This window comes from Leopardus geoffroyi, chromosome A3 (assembly GCF_018350155.1).
Source record: "Leopardus geoffroyi isolate Oge1 chromosome A3, O.geoffroyi_Oge1_pat1.0, whole genome shotgun sequence".
NCBI lineage: Eukaryota > Metazoa > Chordata > Mammalia > Carnivora > Felidae > Leopardus > Leopardus geoffroyi.
In genome coordinates this window covers 52520679-52527768 of record NC_059336.1, presented here as the reverse complement: position 1 = coordinate 52527768, position 7090 = coordinate 52520679, and the positions used below count along the sequence as shown (strand labels likewise).

The 7090-nt window shown below is 45.1% G+C and overlaps 1 pseudogene; it reads right to left on the bottom strand.

Moving 5' to 3' along the window:
* Positions 1 to 848: 848 nt before the first annotated feature.
* Positions 849 to 6502, bottom strand: LOC123581341 (annotated as a pseudogene).
* Between the last annotated feature and the right edge of the window lie 588 nt (positions 6503 to 7090).

Here is a 7090-nt window from a genome sequence, read left to right as displayed (position 1 = left end):
GTAGCAACGTGGATGGAACTGGAGAGTGTGATGCTAAGTGAAATAAGCCATACAGAGAAAGACAGATACCATATGGTTTCACTCTTATGTGGATCCTGAGAAACTTAACAGAAACCCATGGGGGAGGGGAAGAAAAAAAAAAAAAAAGAGGTTAGAGTGGGAGAGAGCCAAAGCATAAGAGACTGTTAAAAACTGAGAACAAACTGAGGGTTGATGGGGGGTGAGAGGGAGGGGAGGGTGGATGATGGGTATTGAGGAGGGCACCTTTTGGGATGAGCACTGGGTGTTGTATGGAAACCAATTTGACAATAAATTTCATATATTATAAAAAAAAAAAAAAAAACCTAACTCATTCTCCTTCTCTTCCCCTGTTCCCTCTCCCTCATAAACAATTGCTCCTGATTTCCAGTTGCTATTTATAGGAGCACTATTTTCTTGGGAATTTTTCTCCTTGACGTCCTACAGCTTAAATACTATGATGTTATGAAGTAAATACTTAAATAACATGATGTAAAGTCAGTACATAAACACAAACGTATTCTTAACAAAATAAGGAGTAAATTCTCATAGTAGTTACTGTTCTCATTAATGTAACTGGTAATGTGGTCATAGCTGGTATTCATAATTAGCTTCTTCTATTCCATATTCCCTTTGCCTTCAGTAAGCACCTCAGCAGGTTGTGGTTCTTTACCTGGTGGGGGTACCCAAATATTCATTCCTGAAGCATCTGGACCATTGGTATCCTGCCTGGATTGGGTTGTTGTAGTTTTTCAATGATCTTAATCATAGGACATGGTAATACTAAATGATGCCCTACAGGATTCCCCGTATTCCAGACATACTCTTCCTCACCTCCATTGTGGAGTATAGTCCCCTTGGTAGCAAACAACTACTTTCTTTACCTGTTGATTCAGAGGCATGAGGAGCCCAAGATGGCCTGGCAGCAATCTTAATTTCCAGTTCAATGAGTCTCCTGCTGGAATCATCCTGCCCTTTGGAACTAAGGCCTCTAGATCAGTAGAGCAGAAGCTTACAGGAACAGGAAGCAAAACTTTTGCTGGTGGGTCTCTGGGTGTTGATAGCAATTGGTGCCATTATTCCTATTTCCACACCCTCATTCCTGGACTCATGAATCCTGGCTATGGGAGGAACAACACCATACATTGAATGTTGATTCAGAGACTATAGAGCCTCCTAACATATCTTACCACCCCACCTGCACTGTAACTGAGTCTTCAAAAGGACATTCCACAGTTCTATCAAGCCAGCTGTTTTAGGACAGTGGGAATGGTAAGACCAGTGAACTGATTCTGTGAGCACAAGCCCCTTGGCTCACTTCACTTACCATGAAATGATTCCTTGATCATAAACAAGGCTGTTTACGATACCTTGGTGCTGGATAAAGCATTCTGTAAGACCATGGATAATAGTTTTGGCAGAAGCATTGCATCCAAGGAAGGCAAATTGTATTGTAACAGCACTCCAACAGGTCTTAAATGTTAACTTGCTTTGGAATGCCTGGGTGGCGCAGTCGGTTAAGCGTCCGACTTCAGCCAGGTCATGATCTCGCGGTCCGGGAGTTCGAGCCCCGCGTCGGGCTCTGGGCTGACGGCTCAGAGCCTGGAGCCTGTTTCCGATTCTGTGTCTCCCTCTCTCTCTGCCCCTCCCCCGTTCATGCGCTGTCTCTCCCTGTCCCAAAAATAAATAAAAACGTTGAGAAAAAAAAAATTTTAAAAATGTTAACTTGCTTCAAGGTAGGCACTCTTTGCTTGCTGACCTAAACCCCATAGTTTATAGCAGAATTAACCTACTTCCCTTCAGAGCCTGCAGACCCCTGGCCTTGAGGAAGGAAGGACTAGACTTTCTGGAAGATAAGGCCTTACCGCACTCGAAAACAGCCACCACTGACCATGGTATCCTCAGCAAGAGACAACCTGGGTGTCTTGATTCCTAGTACAGGCAGTGGTAATCTGGACTTCCTTGCCAGGACATGGCTTGCTGGCTGCAGGGGCATCCTTTACTGAGAGACACCTGGGAGCCTTGATTACTGGCAGAACAGAGGATTCTGGAGGCCTTGCAAGGACAAATGATTAACCCCTGAGCATCAGTTTTTCCTGCATGTAGCCCCCTCCCCCATTTTCTCTCTTTTCCACTGGTTCCTCTGGATAGGGAAGACAGTCTTGGGACATGAGCCCACCATCTTCCCAGGTTGCCAGCTTCCTGAATAAAGCAACTTTTCCTTTCTCATCATCACCTGTCTCTTGAGTATTGACTTTGGAGCAGCAAGCAGGCCAAACTTGGTTTCAGAACTGGTCCTTTGTCCTGCAACAATATCCGGAGTAAGTGTCTGCTCCAGTGGGAACAAAATGCTGCCCCTTTCATGGTGGAAGTGGCCTAATGCAATTAACCTATACTTGATTCATCACCCTGGGGAATGGTGCAGATCTAGGACTCTGGGCTGGTCTCTGCTGCTGGCAGATAGGACACTCAGCAGTGGCCATAGCCAGACTTGGGGAATGAAAGCCCATATTGGTGATCCCACACATAACCTCCACCCTGCTACCATGGCCACTTTGTTCACAAACATACTGGGCAATGACAAGGATGGCTGGGGAGAGAGGCTGACTGACATCCACAGAACAAGTCATCCTACTCACTTGATTATCACTGAGGTCACTGAGCATTCTCACAAGATACAAATATCTTCACATTATTTGCCCACTGAGAAAGGCCTATCCACATATACCATGCCCAAATTTCTTTGTCACCAATTTTCCAACATATTCCTTCCAAGTCCTTGACCATCAGCCAAACCATTGGCCATAGCCTACAAATCAGTATATAATTACACATCTGGTCATTTCTGCATCAAAGTGAACAATGAGGTTCATTGCTTGAAGTCATACTTCAAAGATGCCCCATAAAGGGGCTATAGCATGCAATTGTCTATGTTCACGTGGACCCTGCATATCCTGCAGAAGCATCTATAAAGCAGGCCTGAGTCTTCTCTTCCTCTGTTGACTGATCGTAGAAACTCCCTATGAGGCCACAGGTGTAGGCTGGGAGAGAGAAGGCCATGTAGCAGGAGCCGGACCATGGGTATTGGTGCCACTTCATGTAACTTACTTGTGCCTAAGGGCCTTCTTGGGCCTGATCATGTATATACCACCTCCATCTGATTATGGAGTGCTGCTGTGCATACCCAGCTTTATAATTTGGTGAGTCAGGTAACACCCAATTCCTGATGGGCAGCTCAGGCCACACGACAACTTGGCGGCTCAGGGTTAAGTGTTCAGTCTCTACTAAGACCCAGTAATAGGCCAAGAGTTGTTTCTTAAGATGAGTAGTTATTTGAAGAGCTTGGCAAGGCTTTACTCCAAAATCCTAAGGGCTGTATTTCACCTGTAGGAGCCCATCAGATGCTCTGAACAGCATCCTTCTCTGCCACTGCCATTCCAAGCACTGTTGGATCTACTGGGTCACATGGCCCAAGTGGCAGAGCACCTTGCACAGTAGTCTGGACCTGCTGCAGAGCCTTCTCTTGTTCTGGGCCCCACTCAAAACTAGCATATTTGTCGGGTCGCTCAGTAAATGGGTCGGAGTAGCACACCCAAATGGGGAATATGCTGCCAACAAATCCAAAGAGGCATCCTAGGCACTGGGACTTTTGGTTGTGGGAAGGGCTAGGTGCAACAACTTATTCTTCACCTTAGAATGGTTTCTCAACATGCCCTGCACCACTGGGCCCCCAGGAATTTCACTGAGGTAGGAGGCCACTGAATTTTTGTTGGATTTATGTCACACCCTGTGACATGCCAATATGTCTAGTGTCCAATAAGCCTAGTGCTCAATAGTTCCAATCAGCATAATAACAATGTAATTGATCAGCGTGATATCTTGTGGAACAGAAAGGTGATCAATTATGACATAGAGCTGGAGAGCTGATGTACCCCAGAGGTTGGACAGTGAAGGTGTATTGCCAGTCTTGCCCACTGAAAGCAAAAGTGCTGGTGGTCTCTATGAATAGATATGGAGAAAAAGCATTGGCATGGTCAATAGCTGCATACCAGGTACCAGCAATGCATTAATTAGCTCAAGCAAGGAGACCACATCTGGTACAGAGGCTGCAATTAGAGTTAATACCTGGTTGAACTTACAATAATCCACATCATTCTCCAAGCTCTATCTGTCTTCAGCACAACCCAAATAGGAGAGTTGAATGGGGATGTAGTGGGACTGCATCCCTCCAGTCCTTGATGGTGACATTAATCTCTACAGTGTCTCCAGGAATGTGGTATTGTTTTAGGTTTACTATTTTCCTGGGTGGAGGCAGTTCCAGTGGCTTCCACTCAGCCTTTCCCATCACAATAGCCCTCACTATACAGGTCAGGAACAACCATGAGGATGGGTTCTGCCAGCTGCTGAATATGTGTATTTCTATTATGCACTCCAGAGCTGGATAAATAACCACAGGGTAGGTTTGAGGACCCACTGGACTCACTACAAGACAGACTTGAGCTAAAACTCCATTGATCACCTGACCTACTGATCACCTAAGCCCCTACTCTGACTAAGGGACCATGGTGATATTTCGGGTCTCCTGGAGCCAGTGTCCATTCAGAGCCAGTGTCCAGTAGTCCTTAACAGGTCTGATTATCTCCCTTTCCCAAGTGCACAGTTATCCTGGTAAATAGCTATAGGTTCCTTTGGGGAGGGAGAGAGAAAGATTAACAGTATGTTTTTGATAGTTTACCAGGGTCTCTCCTCAAGGGGACCTGGCCTCCCTTCATCCTATGAGATTCTAGGTCTGTAAACTGACTCCTGTCTCAGAATTGAGTGAGGAGCCTTAACGATCTGTTTTGATGAGTGAGGTTAGACTTTGTTCACTTGACCTAGAACTTTTCTGCTTATACAGATCAAGTAAGAATTTAGCAGGCTTCCTATATCACACCACAATCAATGAGGCAATGCCATATGTCTGTACACATCAGAGTACTTGAGCACTGGTTTGACTCAGCTGTCCTTTACAGCGACCTCTTGCTCAACTATAGACCCCAACAGTTAAAACCAGAAATAGACAATACCGCTTAACTAAGGCTCTAACAGAAACACGTTGTGCTTATTCCTTATCTCACTTTCTTGAGACAGTGACAAGGATATTTTACAATGACTGGATCAGAAAAGCCCTGACAGCAACAGAATGCCTAGAAGACCACATCTGGCACGTGATCACATGCTTAACACACACTGACCCCCACTGGTGACCACGTACTCTCTGCCTACCCTCTTGCACACACCCACCCCCTACCCCCAGCCTCTCCTTATAAAACTCTAGATGCCCATCTTGCAGGTGGAGAGGTCAGTTGTTAAGGCTTGAACCTGCCACCTCCCTCAACTGCTGGCACTTGAAATAAATTTTTCCCTTCCTCTTTTCCAAACCCTCGCTTTCTGAGTTATTGGCTTCTCTTGCTACAAGTTTATCCATGTGTGTTCAGCAACAGTGTTGGCCAACTCAGTCAGGTGCTATGCTTCCCATTTGTCCAGCCCCATTGGGATTCAAGCAGTTGGCCATGGCAGCATGCCAAGACTCACCTGTTTGTTTCCTGAATTAGTGGCTGTGATAGATGGATTGGTAACAACCATACCCACTTTGTCTCTGGTGGTTGAGTGCCATCCCTTGGCCCTGCCACCCCAGAATCTAACTACTCTTCTTGCATTAGGCTACCCAGTTCACAGACTGCAGGCCCCACAGTGAGGTGGGGACTTACAGTCACCAAACTCCACAAGGATGCCAGACTTCCCTCATAAATTTATTCCTCACAGCCGTGGTGGAAAGGATGCCTTCTGTACCCTCCCAGTGTGGCTGAAAAGTCCTAAATGACAAATCCACTCTAATATTCTGGTCTCCCTAAGCCTTTGAATGTTTTCCTCTACATTAAACCAATTCAGGCACAGTATTTCTCATTGGCTCAGAGTGGGCCACCTCTTGGGCCATGCTTCAGGCAACCACCCACACAGTGCAATGCTCCCTAACCCCCAGAGTTGCAACTGTAAATGCAGAATCTCTGCTTAGTGGGCCCTCATGCATGAATTTGGCTTAATTAAATTTTATATCCCTTCCACCATTACTCCTCACCCTTATATCCATTCCTACACATAGTCCCAGGATTTGGTTTTATAAATTAAAAAACTCAAGTAGTTCTTTGGAGTGCAATGCACCTTCTTATGAGTCACACTGTACCTCACCTTTAGGGATCTTCTGGGACTTGAGTCTAGGTATTGGTCTAGAATCAAAGAAGGTGCTAGAGTGGGTCCTGAGAAGAATCAGCAGTTTCTTACAAGGCAGTTGTCTCAGGAGAAGCCAGTACAGTCTCCTCAGGTAATGCAGGGTCAATCCCCACCAATGGAAGTGGAGAGGCCATTCTACTGGCAATGAAGATTCATCAGAATTCAGGGGGCACTGAATACCCAGCTCCACAATGGTTTCTATACACACACCCATTCTAACTTTCAGTATCTCACTCCTCCCAGTCAATAACCTCACTTTAACAGTAGATACCCAATGAGCTGGATATTTTATTTGTGTTCTAATAATTGCATTGTATTGTAATCCAGCCACTTGCAGGATAGCTTCTGGGTTTGGTTTTTGACATCTCAGCCCTGCAGATGTAAGAGATGAGGATCTCTTTCAGGCAAGACATAGAGGCTTTCAGATCACTTATGTGGCATTTTAGCAGGGAATTCAAGCTCCTGAGCTTGTCATTTTCATTCCTCATTTTGTCCAGCAATATCTGTGTCCAGTGATGTTGCAAGCAACCAGCCAATCTAATTACACTCACCAGTTTATAATGACAAATGTTTGAACATATCACATGCATGATAACCCAGATCTTTGCTTCTCCCAAGTGCTTGATTTGGAGTATCCAATGGTGATATTTCACATATCTCTACTGCTAAATCACGCCAAAGGATATCAATGTTCTTTTTACTACCGGAAATAGTATAATTAGTGTCTTTAAATCTTATCAGATTAGAGAACCAATTCCAGGAACTCCCAGAACCAATTTGGAAAATTCATCCTTAAGATTCT